The 21,944-nt window shown below is 36.2% G+C and overlaps 1 long non-coding RNA gene across 1 annotated transcript; it reads left to right on the forward strand.

Moving 5' to 3' along the window:
- Window positions 1-24: 24 nt before the first annotated feature.
- Window positions 25-21,497, forward strand: LOC127526025 (uncharacterized). Its single transcript, XR_007933653.1, has 2 exons — window positions 25-306; window positions 21,143-21,497. It is a non-coding gene; the product is annotated as an uncharacterized LOC127526025 (long non-coding RNA).
- Window positions 21,498-21,944: the final 447 nt, after the last annotated feature.

The raw sequence follows: 21,944 nt of genomic DNA on the forward strand, positions 1-21,944 counted from the left end.
TAGTTACATGTGTGTGTGTCTCCGCAATCAATGGCATTTTTCTGATCCCAGGCTTAGAAAGATACGAGCTTTGCTACTGGGCAGGAATTAAGACAATTTAATCACGTTGTGTTGAAGCCGGATAGCACTACTGCACCTCGGATACCCGCACCTACTAACCATTTGATTTCCAGCAGTGAATTCGTCCGGCTCTTTCTTTTAAAGCATAGACAAACCATACCAATTCTGAAAGGAGAGAAAATGCAGCACTAGAGAGGGGCTTCGAGATTTTAAAAGAAGTTATGAAGACTAAATCTTATTTTGTGGGTGAGTTGCGGAAGATGTAAGTCTGATGCCTACTGTACTGATGAGTGAAAAAGCAAAACGCCATTTTAACTAAAAACGGAAATACAGATTAATTGTGGCATGAAATAACAGTTTATGTCATTCATTTAGAACGACTGAGTACACCACTTTAATTCTTTTTATTCTCTATTGAAGAGTAAATCTTTAAAGAGAATCGGTATTGTGACCATTAATTAGCCTAACTTTTTATTACTCTTTTATTTATGACGTGATTTCTGTTGTGTGCATAAACCGAAAACGTTTTAATACAAATGTTAATGTTTGCCTTTGGAGAATATTCAAATATATACAGTCACGGAAATATACATCGTTGCAGTTGCAAATATAAACATTTCTTAAATAAAAATATAATTTAGAAAAGTAATTCTAGAGTAATAAATAATATTTAATTATTAAGTAATGTGAAAATTTCAGTGTGCACTCGATACTGTTTTGGGAATTGAAAGTAAGCAAAAAAAGCAAAAGAAGGAGATTTCGTCTATCTCCAGGGTGATTGACGTACTTGTAACGGATATGCAGATATAGAGACGCTTATACAGTATGTATATATATATATATATATATATATATATATATATATAGCGTATAGTAATGGGTATTTCTCCAAACTCGTTCTTCTTGTTCTGCAACGAATGTATTGTGCAGCAAAACTGTCACGAGTTTTTCACGGTTTGGTAAATATACTCTCCTAAGAAGCTTTGATAAATCCCACCATACACACACCCACACCCACAGAGATTTGAATGTAGATTTAAATTTTAAGCTCGAAGCCTGACACTCACCACAGATACATCGAAACTGTGAGAATTGCTCAAAAGATTGCTTCTCCTTGACACACATGTACGGTCTATCACGGAGTGCCATTTTGGAAGAAAGAAGACAGAAACCATTGTACACGCTGATGACTGACGTGAACATCAGGATAACGAGAAAATAAACAGTATCTGGTCTTCGTTTAAATACTTCTTCGAATTTTGCTTATTGATTTCTTGTTCCATTACATCTTTTCATTCAAAACAATCGGAAACTTCTGGGTTATCAGGTCGTTTTTTAACTTTCTGAAAACTTTCTAAGATGATGAAATAAAGAAGAGAGGAAAGCGCGGACCCCGGTATGGTATATAAACACGTATTGCGCGTAAATGCATGTACATGCAATCATCATTTTACTTTGCTCTCTTGCTTAATGGAAAATAAAGGCACTGAATATGATTTTCGGTCGATGCAGAGCACAATCATTATTGAATGGCTGATATATTATGTTAGCAGCGAGTAATTGCACTAGTTTCAGCAATAGTGGTCATATTTGATATTATATATAGCTTTATAGGAAATTATACTTCAAACGTTTCTTTCTTTCTTTCTTTCTTTCTTTCTTTCTTTCTTTCTTTCTTTCTTTGTAACCCTTTCACACTAAACCCCCCAGTCGCAGCCCCAAGCTCTCAGCTGCTCACTCAGTGTTCAGTACGGGTCGCGTTTTGTTAGGGATTAGAGAACAAGCTAATTGTTATATGGTGCTCATTTCACAGCCTCGCAAGTTTGTTTGCTGCGCTGTTTTCAAAAGATTCCATACATAAGGCAATGGTACCCTCATCTGTAGAAATAGACGGAAATGTATTGCTTTTTGTTAGTCAAAAATGTTACTACCTATAATGCAGAAAATTAAACACAACTTAACAAATTTAAACATGTAAATGAAAATGCAAAAAATAAGGCTAAACATATAAACGTCATATATTCATTCGCCGTTAATATCTTCTCACATTGTCTTAAATAGCTGCCACATCAGTTTGAAAAAGTTAAAAAATTACGCAAAAATAAAGTTAAATTAATAACATATACGCAAAGTAAAATGTATTTTAACGGTGATTATTGCGAAGTGTGGAATAAATCTATCTATCTATCTATCTATCTATCTATCTATCTATCTATCTATCTATCTATCTATCTATCTATCTATCTATCTATCTATCTATCTATCTATCTATCTATCTATCTATCGTACTTTAAACTCTAAATGTCCTTGTGTAGCAACGGCAGCCCCGCTGATACAAAGTTAATTGAAGAAGTGTTTCAACATTATAGTTCCTGAAGCGAGAATTTAGGGGTTAATAGCTGTGGGAGTATAACGTTACATCCCGATGCACCATTCAAAGTAAAGTGCACGACTTGGATCTCAGTAATCAATCCACAATTTTATTATCGCTTATAGGCCGTTGTTCGGGGTTAATCGAAAGTCTCTTGTGATATTGGTATTTTTTTCAGATCGTGTGATAATAATAACCATACTAGGTTTCATGTATTTCGCTTGCTATCGTCTGTTTTTCTTCATTTTTTCTCGTCACTGTAATTAGAAGTGATAAACTTAATAATGCTTTAACAAAGAGAGAGTGATAATGTTAAATATTGGTTAATTGTGAAATTAATTATTTTAAATTTTATAAACCTAAATAGATTCATGCGTATTGATTTCTTAACTTTGTAACGCCATGATATATTAGACAAAATAGGGAACTAAGTTAAAGTTGTGCGTGGAAATGATTATGAAGTTGCCACAAACACTAACGAACTGGTTTGAATTCAGAGGGAAAATTATTTGTTGTGTAGTATCTCTTCAGTCTTAATCATATTAATTAGTTTGTTAGGTAATAATATAAATTCTTATATTTTGTTAATATTTTTACTGTTTAACAGGCAAGATTATTTAAGTTGCTTTTAAACTGATTCGGACCAGGCGAATTCATTCCAAAAATGGTATTGAACTACTGAAAATCAAAATGCCTTAACGTTTATGTCATACGTTTGTTTAACATACATTTGCGTACTCATCATTTTTAGGACTTTTCAATTATTCTTAATCGTAAGAAAGGCGTTACAATAAATAATTGTGAAAAATTAATCAGTAATTCGCTTTAAAAATATGATTGTCTTCAATTGATAGATAGATAGATAGATAGATAGATAGATAGATAGATAGATAGATAGATAGATAGATAGATAGATTCCAGTAGCATATATGTCAGCAAGAAGGTGGACATCCTCTTATGATGTGTTACTGTCTAAAAGCTGTCTTCTTTATGTTATAATTTTCTTGTTAATCAGTAATGACTCAACTGATGTTTACATATATTATAACACTGTTACTAATATCAGTTTCAATATAAATTTACAACTTATTTCAGTGAAGATTGTTGAAATAAACCTGGATAGTTTCTTCCTTTTTGTTATAGCACTAATATTATTTGTACGATACTAGCTTAAAAATCAGTGGAGATTACAGTCATACAAGTTTGTCAGGTTTGTATTTCTCCAGTTTAATTATGTGTATGCACATTATGCTACTGTTTATTCTCGTGTTTATTGTGTTCGTGAAGGAGCATGAATAGCATGTTATAATATAAGGAATCAATAAAAATGTGAAATGTGGAATTGCATACAAATGACCTCCGCTGCTCGTAAATTTGGACTGTGACAAATATTTATTTATTTATTGCTAATGTTTGCTTGGTGCACCTTATAAAATACATTACACAAACACACACATCTCAATGCAAGGTTTAATTCTACACTATGGCAAGTATGTTTGATAAAAAAAAACGAATTGAGCCAATAGTTCATAAAGATTACAAAATGACTTTTCATTTCATTCTCATTAATCCCTACCTTGACGTTTGTGCCAGCCATGAACGGGGTATAGTCGAAACGATAAATTTGGAGCTTCTCATAGCAGACGTTTTGTCAAATCATGTCCTTGCATTAATAGTCATGAATTCTTGCAATTATGATAGATCAGGAGATCATTTACGTTTCTCGGGGACACTGGGATTATATAAAAAAAAATTCCCCGTTTCAGTAGGTTCGCACATTATGATTAGTCTTCTGATTGCCGTACAGAGGAACGTAAATGAATTTTAATCTTTCATCATAGCAGGAAAATTCAAGAAGCACCGTAAAATACCTTTATTTGAGCTCTTCGCAGGATTCTCGTTCCTACACACTAGCCTAAAGGGCACTCGTCCTTAACTGTACGGACGACTTTGTATAATTAAGAGTAAACTAATTTGAGGTAACAAGAAGCAGTCTTTTCCACACGTATCTTTCTGTGGCATCTATTTTTTCCTATGCACAGACTGACCCTTTTATTACAAAGATCTATTCGCCAGTATGTGTGTGTGTTTGTGTGTGTGCGCATGGGGGTGGCCTGGGGGGGGGGGGGGGTCGTTATAGATGGGCTGGTTTGGTGGATTAATTGAAGAAATAGAAATTAGCTTGTTAAGTGATCGTTGCAAGTCATCGATGGTAACTGTTGTCCAGCACACTCTGATCTGCGTACTCCACATTTGTAAGTCGAAATGCTTTAGTTAAGAGCGTTCAAACGACACTCCAGGTGATCAGGAGCCGCGCGCTGTGCCAGGTGACGTAGCTGCCAGCTTTGCACTCCATTCGACTCCCCGAACAGTTCACTTTCGTTATTCTTTATTTATAGGTCCTAAACTAAGACACCTTATGTAGTGTGAAAGTAAATATCTTAAAATAGATTGTGATCTGCACTTTGCTTAATAGTGAACACTGATTGAAAACGACAATGGTAAACTCTAATACCGAAACAAAGCGGCTATGCCATCAAGATCGGGTTACAATTTTTGTTTAATATCGTACAGTAGTAAGGCGCTATAGATGTCGGGTTGCATAGTATTTGTGATGTCATATTCACTTCAAAATTAACTTAAGAAAGCGTCTTGTTAATTCATTGATACCCATGGCTTGTCTAGTCAGATTGAGTTAACGCATCAAATGTGTATCTCGGAGTGTTTTCTTCACGGGACACACTAAACATATTATTCCACATGTAAGAACAAAAAGGTTTTCAAGTTCTCTCAAACTGTGCCTGGTATTTTTCCCTAACATAGTACAATGTTTTTCTTTTTTACGTCATTTCACGTGATTTAATATCTGAAATACACACATTTCTCATTTACTTTTTTAAAAAAAATATTGCGAGCGCTATTCGAATTAATTCATTAACGGTTTTAGATCATCGTAGTTAAAAGACGTTGAAAATTCCAACTAAATTAAAGAAACTTACTGCTGCCTCCGCAAACTGGACCCTTGGGGTGCGTGATAGGGGTAGAGGTCTGTTAAGGGTTAACTGGCACCGGAAGGCGATTTGTATCTTCAATAATGTTCTTTTTCTCTCTGTGAATATGAACTAATTTGGTTAAAGATGCTCCATTGGATGTTTTCCACTTTAATCCCATCATCCTCAAACTCTTATTGAAATACCTACAATTAAAATAACAGTATTGCGCATTTGTAGACTGCAAAGGCGCAATAAATATCCCCTAGAATAAACCACAAAACAAAGCAAATATCTGAAAATTACATTTAGGTTTATTCCTTGAGCAGTCGTTTTCATCCAAAGCGACTTACAAAGAAGGTCAATATAATCGAGTAAACATCACAAGAGCTCTAAAGCAAACAGAGCTTCAAAGGACCAGACATCAAAACCTTTATCAATTAGGAGACACTCACAGAACAAGAACATTATTAGACTTAATTCTGAAAATCAAAATGGGGAAAGGCAAAAAAATGTAAACTACCCTTTCCCCTGTATATAATATTTGACAAAGAACTGCAAACCCTTTTTAAAAGCTTATTTCAGGATAGAAAATAACTGTGCTGTCAGAAATAACCAATACAACATCTAAAAAAGGATGCTACGTAGAAAAAAAAATAAAGTAAAATAAAATAAACGAATGTTCGCCTTTTAGTCCAAAAATAGACCCATCGGTATATTTGTTTTTATTTTAAAATTTGTGTCACTAAAATTATATTATTTCGACATTTTACTAAAACAATATTATCGAATTTCGGTGTTTATGAAGTCTACAAGATCGCAAAACTTTGTAGTTCTAAGTATATTTACCTTTTGGCGTCATATCAAATCAGGCACAGGTTTCTGTTCACGAATTTTTATTAGAATTTGTGCACGTGGTCATAATCTGACGCTTGCGCAGACCGAAAGTCAGTACGTTATTTGCAACGTGGAGTCAATTCAGATGAAGTAAGGTAGTTCAATTAAAACGGGGCACTCGTTTATACTAAATGATGTACATTCTATGGGGCATCCAAGCAACACGACTTAAATACTTGGCATGACCCATTCTTAGCCAATTTGAAAGCGCCAATGACAATGATAGCTGTTTAAATGTTTAACGACCACGTCTGCCCTTAAAAAGATGTCCAAACATTTGTGCTTGGCGTTATCATCCCAAATACTTTGTCATCATATCAATACATTGAAAAAAATATGCAATGAAATGAACCCACAGATGCCAAATTCTGCTTTGTGGGGCCGTAATTAGATGAGAAGAATATTCTGCACTGAATGCAAAGTTTAGAGAGTTTCGGATTCGCTGCGCGCTGGTATCGTTTCTTTACATTACACACATGAAATGAAGGAGGCATAACTAAAAAAATCAGTTGTTATCACTTATACTATTCAAATCAACAGCCACCTCCCATCTCGTTGAAAAGTTAGTTAGCGCGCGATGGCCCCATCCCCATCCAGAATAAAACATCATCATTGTGGTAACTGTCACAATTAATGAAAAGAAGTACAACTGGCAGCAGTGAGAACATTTTGGATTAATAGACAAACATTTCAAACACAATCTCCAGTCCACCCCCCCACCATCCCGATTCCATCCACAATAAGCCAAACACGACATAACTTCAGACCCCTGGCAACGGGTCACATTACAACTTATTGGGCAAAAGTTTGAACGCTTCTCAACCGCCAAGCCCCTCTGTGAAGCTTGCGTGTCCCAACTTGCAAGAGCACAAACAAGCTGGAACCTAACTTTGTTATTTTGCTTTTAATATGAAATCTATTTTATGTAGCATAAAACATGGCTATATAAAAAACATAATATATGAAGTGACAGAGCAGTAGTAATTCGATTGAAACGAAAGGACCACGACTTTATTATTAGGTCTTTATTTCCCCGCCTGTCTGTATAGCCTGTCAAAAGTAAGGCCACAGCAGTAGTGCGCATTAAAAGGTTTCCACACTTATACAAAACTAGCAAATTTCTAAAGGCTGTAGAGAAAAAAAAAAAAAAACATGCATTTTGTGGTTTAACATAGTCAGTGGAAGTGCCCCAAGTCAGGAAAATTCAAACAAGTTTTGAAATGAAACTCTTGAAGCCCGGGTTGTGGAAGCTTTAAAATGTTTCATAAAACGGTTGCTGAAGTTAAGTCCGGGTCTGAAACGTGAAAATATTTTTTCCTCAATAATTTAAACAAAAGAATAACAAAAGAAACGTCTTTTATTATTAAAGAGAAATACGTACCATGAATTCAAATTGTAATCCGCAGTAGTAAAGAAGTCAAACTGTTCTTTAATTTATCTCCGTTTGTCGTCGATGAATAACAGAAATTTGCCGAAGAAACATCAAGCTGATTCCGTCTTTGGGCAGCTTTCAAGAAGGCCGTATGGTGCCTCCAGTACAAAAACGATCCCCTCTTCCAGGGATAAGATTAATCGACTAACTAGAAAACGACTCTAACTTTAAAAATTTTAAAATGCGTGTAATTAACAAAACGTCTTTACATCCAAAGAAAAAAATGCTTATGCTTTTACTTGTATGACTTGAATTAAATTTACTTGTATGATATGAATTAAACGTTGAAGCCGAATGACGTCTACAATTCCAGTTTACTTTGATACGGTTGCAATTTGTGTTCTCTGTGCAGAAATATTGTAACTTGGCAAGGACTCTTATTGAATAAGTACAGTATACGATTACTGCATACAATATGTAACGAGTCCTTTAACTGATGGAATAACGGATCTGAAGGTCGTCTTAGCCTCTTTTATTCTTGTTTGAACAGGTAAACCACATAGCTTCGCAACCTTTGCATTATGTTTCTGTGCACAAATTTTGCTTTTTTCCCTCAAAGATGAACTTTTTAAATATACTCAAAGTACTGCAGAATTAACTTAAAATATGAGTGGTTTAAAGAGAGTTCCCGAAGGAAGTACATTTGGAAATCCAAAATTTTCAGATGTGTCCCACTTGATCTCCTGTCTGTTATCTCCCGAGATCTTTTTTATATACTGCAGAACATCAGCCTGGTCCACTTGTGCTTCATGTTAAGTTAGCCTCCTCACTGCCTAAAAAAACGCAGTGACCGTCATCATGTTGCTTTCCTCGAGGTCCACTTTTCTGACATTTTTTTTATGTTCTAGCCTAATTTAAAATCGAATGCAATATTTTTGGATTTGACCTACCTTTCAGTGAAAATAGCATCTGTCTGACTGGTGTAATGACTAACAATAACGCGGCGACAGCATCCCTCCAAGTGGGGTATTTTAATTGCTAATGAAGCCTTATTGGTTGTAATTATGCGCGCTAATCACTTCTACTGTATATGGCACTTGAACTAATATTTTAATTCACGGTTTCAGCAATTGCTAGCCTCAGTTTCAATGAATCATTTGCAGGTTCTCCACTGTTGAATTCCATCGGAGTGCAATGTGCTTAGTGAGTAGGCTGGAAAAAATGTCTGGGGTTTGTCTCTTTGACCTGCAGCAATTATTTTTAAAACCAGGAAACTGACACCTCATTTTCATATAGTATAATTTATAAAAACAGCTTTCAGAATATGTCTGTTTGAAATCTTTTACTAAAACTACATGGTATAGTAGTAGTAATACAATCTAATCCTTACCTCATCCTGTGCAAAACTGTACAGTAGCAGCTGTCACATTAAAAGAATTGGGAGGCTTCTGAGTATATCTACAGACAAATTGTGGAGATGACACTATATATACATGAGTTTACATATACCTGTACAGACAGAAATGGCATTACAATACATTTCCATAGTTTATCAATCCATCCATTACTTGAGTATGCTTGTTTTATTAGGTAGTGGGGAATGCAGAATCAGGGGGTACAAGAGGACCAGGCCTACCCCCCTATTTCTGGGCGCACTCACACACGTACCACCACTGGGAATGATTTACTTATTGACTTAACGTGTACATTTCAGAATGTGGGTCAAAATGGAAGATCCCGGAGAACAACAATTTAAGCATGGGGAGAACATACAACACTCCTCACAGACAGTGGTCATGGCCCTGGAGCTGACACCTGCACCAAATTCATTTTTACTTTAGAATGTATTTGATACGTACCTTTAGTTTCTATTTTATTGCATCTTCATGCTTCTGATTAGATGCTATATCATTCCACCAAGTTTTAGTTAACGTATCATCGTTATTCAGGAGCATGAATAGTGAATTGTTTTAAAACGTAAAATTGTTTTAAGATTAAACAAAACCTCAAAAAAGAATGAAATGCTGTAAAGAATATAAACTAGAGGTAGCTTCCAATATCAACTTTATCTTTCATTTTCTATCTTGAAGGAAACTCATCTTCAAAAGGGTCAGGCTCAGGCAATTAGATGACCAACATACAGTATGTAAACCAATAATGTGATCCCCCTTTACTATTGACAGTTTCTATAAAATGCTAATTACCTATGAACTCCTAAAACACTAAGTTTTAGAAGACCACATTCCGGTATAGACTGCTCACAAAAGTGTAATATTATTAACCTTCATATGGCTGGTGTTCCATGAGGCTGAGGCAGCATGTTTAAACTGGCATGCGTCAGTATCTTGTCACTAAGGCACAGTGGTTAGTGCTGCTGGCTCCAGGTGTTTGGTCTTTCTCTGCATACTTCACTTTTCCTCAGCTTTCTCACACACATGCTATTCTGTTTAACTGGTGACTCTAAATTGGTCCAGCATGTGAGAGTGTGCCCTGCGATGGACTGTTACACTGTCCAGTAGGGCTCAGTTGCCTGTGAACAACAAATTGTAACAGGACAGTAAAATGTTCAGCCATGTTTAGTAACTGGAAGAAGTCTTACTGCAGAGTTGATCTCATAAATACTGCTTTACAGATATTTTCAGTAATAACATAATTTTATATAAGTACAGATGAGAAAAATGAACAAGGCATAAACAAAATATATGGCAATTATTAATTGAAGCTGAGATTTAGATCAAGCTGTTTTAGACAATGGATGGATGACACAATTGTAGAAGCTCTAAAACACAAACTAGAAAGGCAGAGAGTTCCACAGATAAAGCAACATATGCTGGCAAATGAATGTTGTTTGGAGTAGCAGGAGCGTCTGCCTGGCAGCTTTCAGGCTTGTATGAAATCACACAAGAAGGCATTCTGTTTTCATTGCTGGTGGTTTCAGTCTGATCACATACTCTGCAGGGTTTTTGAAATGGACAATGTGAAATGGACAAACCTCTGGTGGGTTTAGGAATCTTAATATTTAGGGCACTTCAAGTGGCAAAAATGCTCCTTACATTTATAAGGTAGAGTCATAATACATTTCATGGGAAGAACTGGACGTTGGTGAGAGGGAGTTTTGGAAATTCATACAATGTCAACCTAAAGGTGTGCTGTCTGATTTGAGCAAAAAGTCTGCAGGAATGACATTCTTCTCCACATTCAACCTCAATGCTTTAGAACTGAATCAGCTGAAAAAAATGTAAGTTCAACCTACTAGCTTGCGATTTTAATTAAAATTTCACCATACTTTATTTTCATTTTCATTTGTTGAGCTTTAAGTTTTTACACTTATATTGATTATTAGAAGATGGATCGATGGAGTGATGAATCCTGGTCAATTCACTTTAATTTTGGTTGCGTTAATCTACAATAATGTTCTTTCTTCATGTAGTTTTTGATCAATACAGGACAATGTATTAATGATAATTATTCATGATTGATTATGTTGGAAGACTAGCGTTTCCGTTTCTTTGATTCAGCACCCTGGCTTAGAATCCTCCCCCGGTTGATTTCTGTGCTGAGTTTCCATGTTCTCCTGCGAATGCGTGGATGTTCCTCTGGGTACTCCAGTTTTCCTTAGGCATCCCCAAAGGCATTCTGTTTAGGTGATTGCTTGATGAATCCAAAATGACACTATATGAGTATGAGGGCTGGTGTTTGACTGGACTCTGTGATGGACTGGCAACCTTGTTTAGCTCTGTGTTCAGCATTGTGCCCAGGGCATCAACGCCCCATGACACCGAATTACCTTCAAGTAAAATGGTCTGCGATTGTTCAGAACATTGGTTTGGAAGCTTTGGATTCTGACAGCTCTAGTTCTCAGTATTAGGGGATTTTACATATTCTCTCTATGACCACATCAGTTTTTTCCCCAATATTCCACTTTGCTTTCATAATAACAAAGATGGCCTTGTTAGGATTCTTTGTGACCCTAAATTGTCCTGATATGATTGAGCGAGCAAGTGAGCACTTTGATTGATTAGTTCCTAATTTAAGGTTTTCTTTTGTCATTGTGCTCCACTCAGCCCAAGAGTTGCCCTCTGCATCCATCTATTTGAAAATGTGGATTGTGAAAATGGATGGAGGCAGGATTTAAGTAAATCACAATGCAAATAGCTATAATACTTTTACTGCAGGGAGTAAATTCAAAATGGACCTTGATTATGAAGTTGTCTCTGCATTTATACTTGAAGCAGGGTTAGATTATATTAGAATCGTTTAAAGAAAGCAGGATGACTATAAGATTTTGCATAAAGTTCTAAAATGGGGGGACCACGTATAAAATGTTTTGTCGTTTCTACATGTTGTGATCAAAATGTATGCAAACACCCTTAAATGAAAGTCCACTTTAATCACGTCTGAATGGTTTGATTTGTAATTTTAAACTGTGCAGGAGGGGGATGTATTAAAGAAAATGTGTCTTTGTCCCAAACTTTATGAAAAAGAAAACAAAATAGCCCACAGGCAATTATTTTATTTTCATATTAGAACGGCCAGCCTAGAGTCTTCCTGAGAGAGATGTAATCGAGTGCCTGTCCCCTATTCCTCTTGGCTTATGTTTTATTTGCACCTTCTTATTGAAGACTTTTAGGGTGTTGTCGATTCTCATCCTCTTATAGCCCTGGAAGACACAGAGACTAAAGTGAGGACTTTTGTTACACTGCTAGGTTGTTGTGTTATTTTGTTCATTTGGAGGAATCCCACACTGCACTCTGTGTCACAGTGAGATCACACGTTTTGCGAGTTTTACATTTATATTTACTTATTTGGCTGACATTATTGAAATTTATTTCTCAACACTATTCTTAACAAGAATGCTTTAAACTTAATGAATGACATCATTCAACTCCCTTCCTATTTTTATTTATTTGAGGAATTAAGACCAGATTGGGACCCATATGTTTGATGACTGAGTGTATCAATAACTAGAAGTAAATGTTTAACTTGTGATGGATTGTAGTTAATTGTGTAGTGCTTTTTAATTATAATGAAGGTTTGTATATGAAAAAAAAAAATAAAACTCTAAAATGCAGATCACAGTCAATGTAAGTACAGAACTTTCCTTATTGTGTGGATTTAACTATTACCAACAGGTACATTTTGGATCAATCAGGAGCTATGCAGGCATTTGTGGAACTGTATGAAATTGTGTGATGTAAAAATACAAAAAAGTACTGCTTCAAAGAACTGGTGTTCTGTGTCCAAATCCTGCATCTGCTTGCCGTCTGTATGGAGTTTTCATGTTCCACTTGTGCTGGTGTAGTTTTTTCTTTGGGTACTCTGGTTTTCCTCCCATTTCCCAAAGACTTGCCTGTTAGGTTGATTAGTGATTCTAAATTGGCTCAGTGTAGATGTGCTCTATGATGGACTGGCACCCTATCCGTGTTTGGTTCCAGCTTGGCACCCAATGCTGCCTGCTTGGATAGCCTGTACTTCACCCATGACCCTCTACTGGATTAAGGGGATATTATATTATATTATATTATATTATAAACATAACAGTAATAACAAATATGTTACAGATCTGAGCTGGTACATAAGCATACTTGGTGGCAATGACTATTACAATTTCTAATATGTCAAGTGAAGTAGTGCTTGACATCTGCTCGTAGGATGTAGGTGAAATGAGTAAGGACCTTTTAAATAGGGATGGATCTGTGGGTTGTTTGGTGGGCAGAGTCATTTATCTCCCAGGTCCGTGACCTCCAGAAGTATAAAAAGTTATTCTATTGGAGTTTGCTACAACTCTTTCCTCTGTGTCTTTCATTTAGTCTTTCTATGTACTGTATATACAGAGTGTGTGTGTGGTGTTTTTTGGGTTGGGTTGGTGATAGTGAATTGCATACTTAATATTAAAACAAAATGTTAGAAAAGCTGCATTTTAGCTACGGAGCCTTCATCTTGTGTGTCACTCCACAGTCAAAATTGGAAGTTTACTATATCTTGTCAGTGTGGAATTAACATCCCCCCTCTTTTTATACATGTTCACTCATCCATGTCATGTTATTTTATATAAACTTGGAAGTGTGTACATCTCTCCATATTGCTCACAAATATACTTATATACAGTATATCATATTGATTTAGCTGGATACAGTATATCATATTGATTTAGCTGGCATATCTGGGATATCTTCCAAGAAGGGTTTACAAACATGTTTGTTTTCCCCAGAAATCTTACTGATCCCAGTCTCAGCAGAACTGTTTGGGAGTTTTCATTTACTGTACTCTATGTGCTTAATGTTTGCACCAGTAGCTATGCTAATAGTAAAAAGGCAAACTTATCCAGATAAATATGCAGAAGCTGTTTAAAATAACACATATCTGTCAACAGGCTTTATTTCCCAAGTTATCCTGCATTAACAAAACAAGCAAATGCTTCCTGCGCTCTTAATCGCAAAATAAACAGCCAAACACAGCCCTTCTGCAAATCTCTCTTTCCCTGCCCTTAAATCGACATGCGGCTCTGTCTGCATCCTTAGTAGAAGGTGAAATCTCATTAATTAGTGATCATTAACAGAGGCTGCTAAACCATGTCTGGTGACAACAGCATTGCAAATTCCCTGCCTCAAGATTTTCCTTACAATGGCAACCTCAAAGTAAGCCACACCAAGAGAGTGTTATTATGGGTTCTGTTTTGAAAGTTTTATTTGAACTTCACTTGATACCTGACGCCTGCATGGCGAGGAGCACTGGTTTGCCGAGCATGTTTGTGTCCCATCCAGGAGCTTCGTGGGGCTGATAGACAGCTTGGCAATGTCCCCAGCCCCCTGCCTCAGGATTTCAAAGGTAGCCCCTGTCAGATGTGACACTGCCAATTCCTCTCTATTCTTTAATTTCTTTTTTTTTCCCTCTTCCACTTGTGAACTTTACACCAGCCAAAGCTGTACTGTGCCAAATGGATGCTGGAGCCACGTTAAGGAGACAGCATCCGTATGTGAACTGCTCCCTCGTGGTGCCATGGCGAGAGCGCCCGGCTGGGCTTTCTTGCGCCACTGTCAGTCCTGTCCATCAGTCGGCTCCTCCCCAGCAATTAGGAGGGTAAACAGTGCCTGATCAGTGGGAGAGGGCGACTAGCCCCCAGGGTTACTGAAGCCGTCAACCAGAACCCAAGCAGAGCTGGTGGTGAGCAAGAATAGAGGACCCCTAGGGCAGGGAGAAGATGTTTTATTATTGTGTTTTGACTTCACTGATTCTTTTATTTAAGAAGGTTTATGCGGATACTTAGACATATTTCAGTCATTAAAATAGCACCTTAGACCCTTTCAAGTTTTATTTAAACTGTAGCTGGTATAAAAATAAAAGCGAAAACATTATAATAAACCATAATTCAATGGCTAGAAATTAGAACATAGATAATTCCAATAAGTAATATGAATACTGAGAGTGAGGCAAATGATTTTAAAATATTGAGATTGAAGAAGATGAAGGAAAAAGTCAAGCACTTCTGTCCTTTTATTTTCAGTCCTGCTAAATCTAATTAGAGTGACTTTTTACTTTACTTTTTATTTTGTTATTTTTGATAATAATTTATTAACTGTATAGAAATATTATGATCAATCCAACAACAGATGGTGACCCAGAGGGCTGCTTTCAATCAGCTGCTCTGTATTCATTTAAAGAAAAGTTACATTTGCCAGCTCCTCCTGGAACACGTTCCTTATCAGAAGTGTAGCACGTCAGATATTTTAACAGGTATCTAAATGAAACAAATTCTTTTACATCTCTTAAAAGCATGTAGAAGCATTATTACTTTTTAAAATAATACTGTAATTACCACTTCAGTATAATCATTCATGCTTGGAATGATTTCACATAATAATTATGACAGAAATGAACTCTGAATTGTTTTACAAATCCTAATTCTTTGCATATTTCTATTATTAAACTCCAAGAGAACATTATTGGATTATCAATAACTGTTGAATTAACAGGATGCAAAACATTGTAGAATATACACTCATTATTCATTCAATTACAAGTGAATTCCAAAAATACATACATTCATTTACATTCCACATTTGCAGTCAGAGGCAATTACTCAAACAAAAGAGAGCAGTTGTTAATTTGACTTAGTGCTGTTAACTTACATATGGTGCTGTATTGTACAGTTAACTTCTCTTTTACAGAGCGACATTTTGGGAGTCCTTTCTAACCTGGGGTTCGAAGAAAGCCTCACTGACTCCATCTTATCTGCTGCTATATGCAGATGCACCAAACATGGTCACCTTTGCAACTTTGTGAATTTCCCCTTGGGATTAATAAAATATCTATCTATCTATCTATCTATCTATCTATCTATCTATCTATCTATCTATCTATCTATCTATCTATCTATCTATCTATCTATCTATCTATCTATCTATCTATCTATCTATCTATCTATCTATCTATCTATCTATCTATCTTTGTGCCACTCCTTGTTTTGTGAATCTTTAGTCATTTTGTAAACATTTTGAACATAAATGCTGGCAGAATCCTTAGAGAAAAGTACTGACTTGATGGTTTCTTCTCCAATTGGCAGTCTTCTTTAAAATATTTTATCTTTTGGATTCCAGTGGATGATATTGTACATTTATTATAAGCATTCCACATAGAATTGCACAGATACAGAGAACACAGTTACATAAAACGTAATTAAAGTCCTCCTTGGAGATGTGTTTAATTTTTAATGTTCCTTTCCACCCAATTACTCAAGCAAGAGTTATACAGCAATCTGGAAGACAGAGATAGAGTAAAGATACATCAGTGTTCATCTAGAAATACTGAAAAATAAAAATAAAATCACCAATGCAACCCTTCAACTGCTGAGCCTCCTGCAAGTGTGTGCTAAAGTGAGAAAACAGGGAAAGAATACAAGTGAATTTAAACCTAATAATATGAAACAGGAGGAGAGCCATTCTTAGACTGAAAGTGAAACACGTCAGAAGAAATGGGAATTGGGTTTAACAAGATTAGATTTTAATAATTAGACTCTTTTTGGTGCTGTGGGTATAAGAAACAAGTTTAAAATTATGCAGTTCTTTTTCTTTGGTACATTACAGCCAGACACATTAGTGTGACTTTGATCATAAAAACATAAGAAATCTGACTAACAACTGGAGACCATTCAGTCCATCAAGCTTGTTTGTTTTGCTAATATCTAAACTGTCCCGATATGTCATCCAGGTACTTCTTAAAAGTTGCCAAGGTTTCTGCATCACCTTGGTGTCTCAGTAGTTTGTTCTAGAATCCCACAACTCTTTGCACAAACTTGTGCTTCCTGGCTTTAGTCCAAAATGCACAGTATGTGATTCGGCATTAAATTGAAAGAATCAACTTTATCGATGCCTTTGAGAATTTTGAAGACCTGGATTAGGTCCTCACGCAGTCTCTTCTGCTCAAGAATGAACAGGTTTAATTCTCTGAGTTTGTCAGAGAAGACCATGCCTTTAAGTCCCAGAATGCTCTCTTCTGCACAGTTTCATGTGCTGCTATGTCTTTCTGATCAAACATAGTGAAATATGTTATCATGGGCTTGGTGAGGTGCTTGTTTTCAATGAATCTCAGGTGTTGTCTGAAATATGGTGCAGAGCTTTTTGTCTTATATAAAAAATCCCTTCATGACGCGTTGTTAATGTTATGGAGTGCATTTTGTAGGTGCCACATACTCCATGAATATTTAATTGATTGATTTGTAACCAAATGGCTGCAAATTCACACCCACAAACATCAAAACAAATGATGAACAACAAAGCGCATGAACATTTTGAACAATAGCAGTTAGCCTGACCTTTAATGGTGGTTTTTAACGTCACATATAGAAACAGCTGTACAGGCAAATTGAATATCTTTGGAATAAGCATCCTTGGTTCAACTGGGAAAATAAACAAGACTTTAAACAAAGCTGTAGTCTACGACTGAGTTGTTTGCTCTTCCAGTACGTTTTGCTGGTTTGGTTTGGAAACACTGTAGATGTTTAAAAGCGGGATGGAATTTTTGAATAATAGTTTCATTTTGGGAACAGAAAAGTATTAAACATAAGGGTTTGGTGGAGGATGTTTTTGTCACCCTATTCACATACTGTTTGCAAAACTTAGTCTAATTAACATTGTAGCATCTCAAAAATTTCCTTTTTGTCATTACTTCTCTTTGGGACTAGATAGTACTGTACATAGTGGCACCTGAAAAAAATAGCCTCACGCAGAGTATGAACACCTGTCCTGTTTTCTCAGAAGCAAAAGTGGTCAATTCAAACTAGTGGGAAGTTAGTCTTGCTATCTATGTTTATGCTAAAGAGAAGACAAGCTGTAATTACTGGATCAGAATATTTAAGTTGTGGAACTGTATGTTCATAAGGCTCCTTCAAGCTGATACATGAGGGGCTTGTGGAACAATGTCTCTTTACAAATAATTCTGCAAAATGCAGAATTAATCAGCTACTGGTTCTGTGAGCAAAGCACCAAAACCATTAAACCCTCTTGTCCATACTCCTGTGGTTGTTTCCAAAATTATGGATCATATGGTAAGATATTATCGTAAGTCATCGTGGAGATTATCACAACAGTTGGGTATGTCATAAATGTCATGCATAACCTCATACTTACAAGTTCATCCTAATCTGAAAGTTTTTGTTATGGCCATTCAGCTCCATCTTGTTTGCAGTTTGGCTCTGGATGTTTAGTCTTGAAAAGGATCTTCTCTTACACCATAAAAAAAACAATTCTAAATGTGTGTAGTATTTCTAGAATGAGCGAAAACACTTTGAAATGTGTGTATAAATGCAAACTAAATCTATGTGTATACTGTAATAAATGTAGTATAAAACGCAGTGACATATATATTATTTTATTATATTTACTACTCAATTCATTGGGCAAGCAGGTGGTCCAGAAGAACTTGATGTGACCACATTGGTTCATATACATCCACATGTGATGCTGGGTCTCTGGTATTTACAAAAAATCTCATCATTAATGGTGAGTCTCAATTTTAAACAGAAATGTAGAGAAAAAATACTACCTAGGTTAGCTTTTCACTATTAATAAACATCAGTTGAGCCTGGAAAAAAAAATTATGAAAGGATTGGTCCGTAAAATTTGTAAGTTAGTTTCACTAGTATGAGGAACTGAAATGTTACGATGGAAGGGAGCTCTAAATAGGATGAGGTCTTGCTTCCTGATACTTTTCTTCATTCCAATAGCATTAAGGCTGTTTCCAACCCTTATGAAGGCTCTGTCAACAGGCCAACAATACATTTTCTGGACCAGCTTATACTAGAATAAGGTCAAATAGTCTAGCCTGAAAAAACTGGGTTCCAGGCAGGTTCCCACATTGAACAGAACATCCGCTAATCATAAGGTACATTGATGCTCACATCTTTATACAAAGCGAACGATAGATCAACTTAATATGTGTATCTTTAGTATCTAGTGTGGGAAACCCACAGAGGCACTGGGAGAACATACGGACCTTGTGAGAAGTGAAGTCCTTATCCCAGGATCCATGAAAGAACAGTGCTAACTGGTGATCCTTTGTACCTTCTATAAACAATATGAGAAGAATGTCTTTTTCTGTTTAAATTGTGATTGATCCTGAGTGTTTTATTATGGAAATCAGTTTCAGCACAATGGAGGTGTTCCAGAAACTGCAAAAGAGATGAAGGGTTTTAATGTGTGTTCTGTGGAAAGAGATGCAGAAAAGATTTATTGAGTTTATATTAACCTGAAACTTATGGTTGTATTGAAACTTAGTGGAGGAGTGGCAGCTTCCGGCGAGGTTGCTACCAGGGTTCTGGTAGCAGAGGAGATGGGCTACTTCACACAATTTGTATTTGGAATCTCTGCAGCATCACTAACATTTGCAGTCATCCATCTAGTGGAATGGAGAAGCAATGTATTCTGAAAGCAAAACACGATTGATTAGAATGCAGAAGCCATGCAGGTAATTAGAAAGTACATTTCTTCTTAATCTCTGTAGATAGCACAAAAAAGTTCTAAATACTTGCCCTGAGAGTACTGAAGACATATCAGTAATAAGAATATTTGAATATTATATTATATTATTTTTTTGTCTCACCTCCAGCTTTTAAACACAAATCAAATGACAGTATGGATGAGGAAAACACATGGTACTTTGAGTACCTGTAATGCAATAAATTAATTGTTATTTAATCTTGTTGAATTAAAAATTACTTTCACCATCTATGTAGATATGAAGTAGAAGTGAACATGCTGTTGTTGCAACAAAAAATTGACTGGGCAAGATAATTTGGTCAGTTAGAAACTAGTTAAATCATAGATCTAAAGTAGATGAATCTAATGGTCTCCATAAGTTTGTCAAGTATTTTCGCATCATCTCCCAATGGTAAAGAGATTCCCATTCCTCCTCTGCCTACACCCTTCACCACTGCTCCCACCTCCCTATCAGTTCCAGGTTACCGTGGGTACGGCACAGTAAGTTCAGGAATGTTGTCCTGGCTGGAGCTCTAGACTTAAGGCTGGCCGCGGAATGGGCAGCCGTCCTGGGCCAGGCAGGGAAGCTGGCTAAGGGAATGTATGGAACTGAGGTTGGCTGGAATTTGCACAGATGCCAGGGAAATGCCATGGGATGAGTCAGAGTTGGTGAGGTTCTGGGGAGACTCTCAACCTGTTTCTTCCAAAATCCTGTTATAGCTTCAATGTTTTCTTATCATCCCAGTTATGGGTGTTTTTCAGAGGAAAAACTTTGAAAACCGTCAGCAAAAGTCAGAGTGCTTTTTGTAGGCACCTTGGTACTCATTAACTGACTACTGTAGATGAAAGCAATTATCATGGATTAAAGCATTTGTTAAATCATAACCTCTTCATATATAGTCCCATTTTATGTTAAATGGCTAATTTTTGATTTTTGCCCACCTGTAGAACACTCTAATTTTATAAATTTACTGTATATATAAATTTAAAGCAGAACAAAAATTTCACGGTGATTCCAATGGTATTTTTGGATTCATTATTTTCTTATATTTTCAAAACCAAAATGACAAATTTATTTTAATCACACCTAGGCATTCTGCATATCTGTAATTTCAAATGGAATGGTAACAAAGCTAATTAGGAGAACAGAAGGGGAGAAAGAGAGGATGTCTACTGTGTTTATCATCTCTGAATTGAGCCTGGTGAAGAATAAATGAGCTCTGTCTACCTCTAACGAAAATCAGTCACTTCCATCAACAACTAAGGTGGAAAACCAATGGGCTAACAAACAATCTGTTAACACAAAGTTGGATATCAGACTTGCTTAACCTTTGTCTTACATCCTTGAGGAAGATTTCAGTAAACCTGCATCAAAAGTTTCTGTGTTAATGTATTTCAGTCTTGTGTAATGTTGTGAGGTGGAATGTCATATTTTAAAAAATGCCCAGTCTTACTAATGTAGTTATTTTTCTTTTCTCAGGTGGACCATGAAGAATATGGAGGTGTTCTGCGTGGTCATATCAGTGAACGGGTTTCATTACAGACATGCCATGGTGATTTTTAAAGAAATGCAACACCTCCTATTACTGCTGATGAGAAACTGTATTCTTTATTTATTCAGATCCTTTTGATGTTCTGTGCAAGACAAGTCAAAAGTCAAGCTTTAATTGAAGGGGCACTCAAGCAAGGGCTTAAAACAAGATACTTCCATGCATGTCAAATTAGAGGAATTTCTTATTGTAGCTTAGTATTTATAAAATATATGATGTAATTTACATGAAATGGTATTATATAGTATTTCTGATACATAAAAATAAAGAAAATATTTATTCAAAGAGTGGCTCCCAATAAAGTCCTGCCTCAATAAACTAAGCAAAAAAAAAAAAACAAGATTAAAATCAAGTTTTTGTTAGTGCTTAGATGCACTGAAGCACAGGGAGCAAACTGATGGCTTAACAAAAACAGCTTAAACAGTAAACAAACACCTTTCTAAGCCTATAAAGAATGAATTCTGGGAGCCTTCATTTACCCTGGCATTTGTACATTTATCTTCTAAGCCCACTGAATCACCAAATGTAGCTGTTGGATGAAGAGCAGGTGCAAAGCGCAGGACACAGGCCTGAACAAGTTACTCTGGCAGACACGGGAATGGAACATCACCCCCTTCTACTTCATATCGCTAACCCATCCTCAAGAATCAGTGAATCCATTTCTTCATCTAAAAGTAGTTGGGCGACTCCCCAAATGCTGCCCCAGACACTGTAGGCTCAATATCATTTATA

The sequence above is a fragment of the Erpetoichthys calabaricus genome, chromosome 16, assembly GCF_900747795.2.
Source record: "Erpetoichthys calabaricus chromosome 16, fErpCal1.3, whole genome shotgun sequence".
NCBI lineage: Eukaryota > Metazoa > Chordata > Cladistia > Polypteriformes > Polypteridae > Erpetoichthys > Erpetoichthys calabaricus.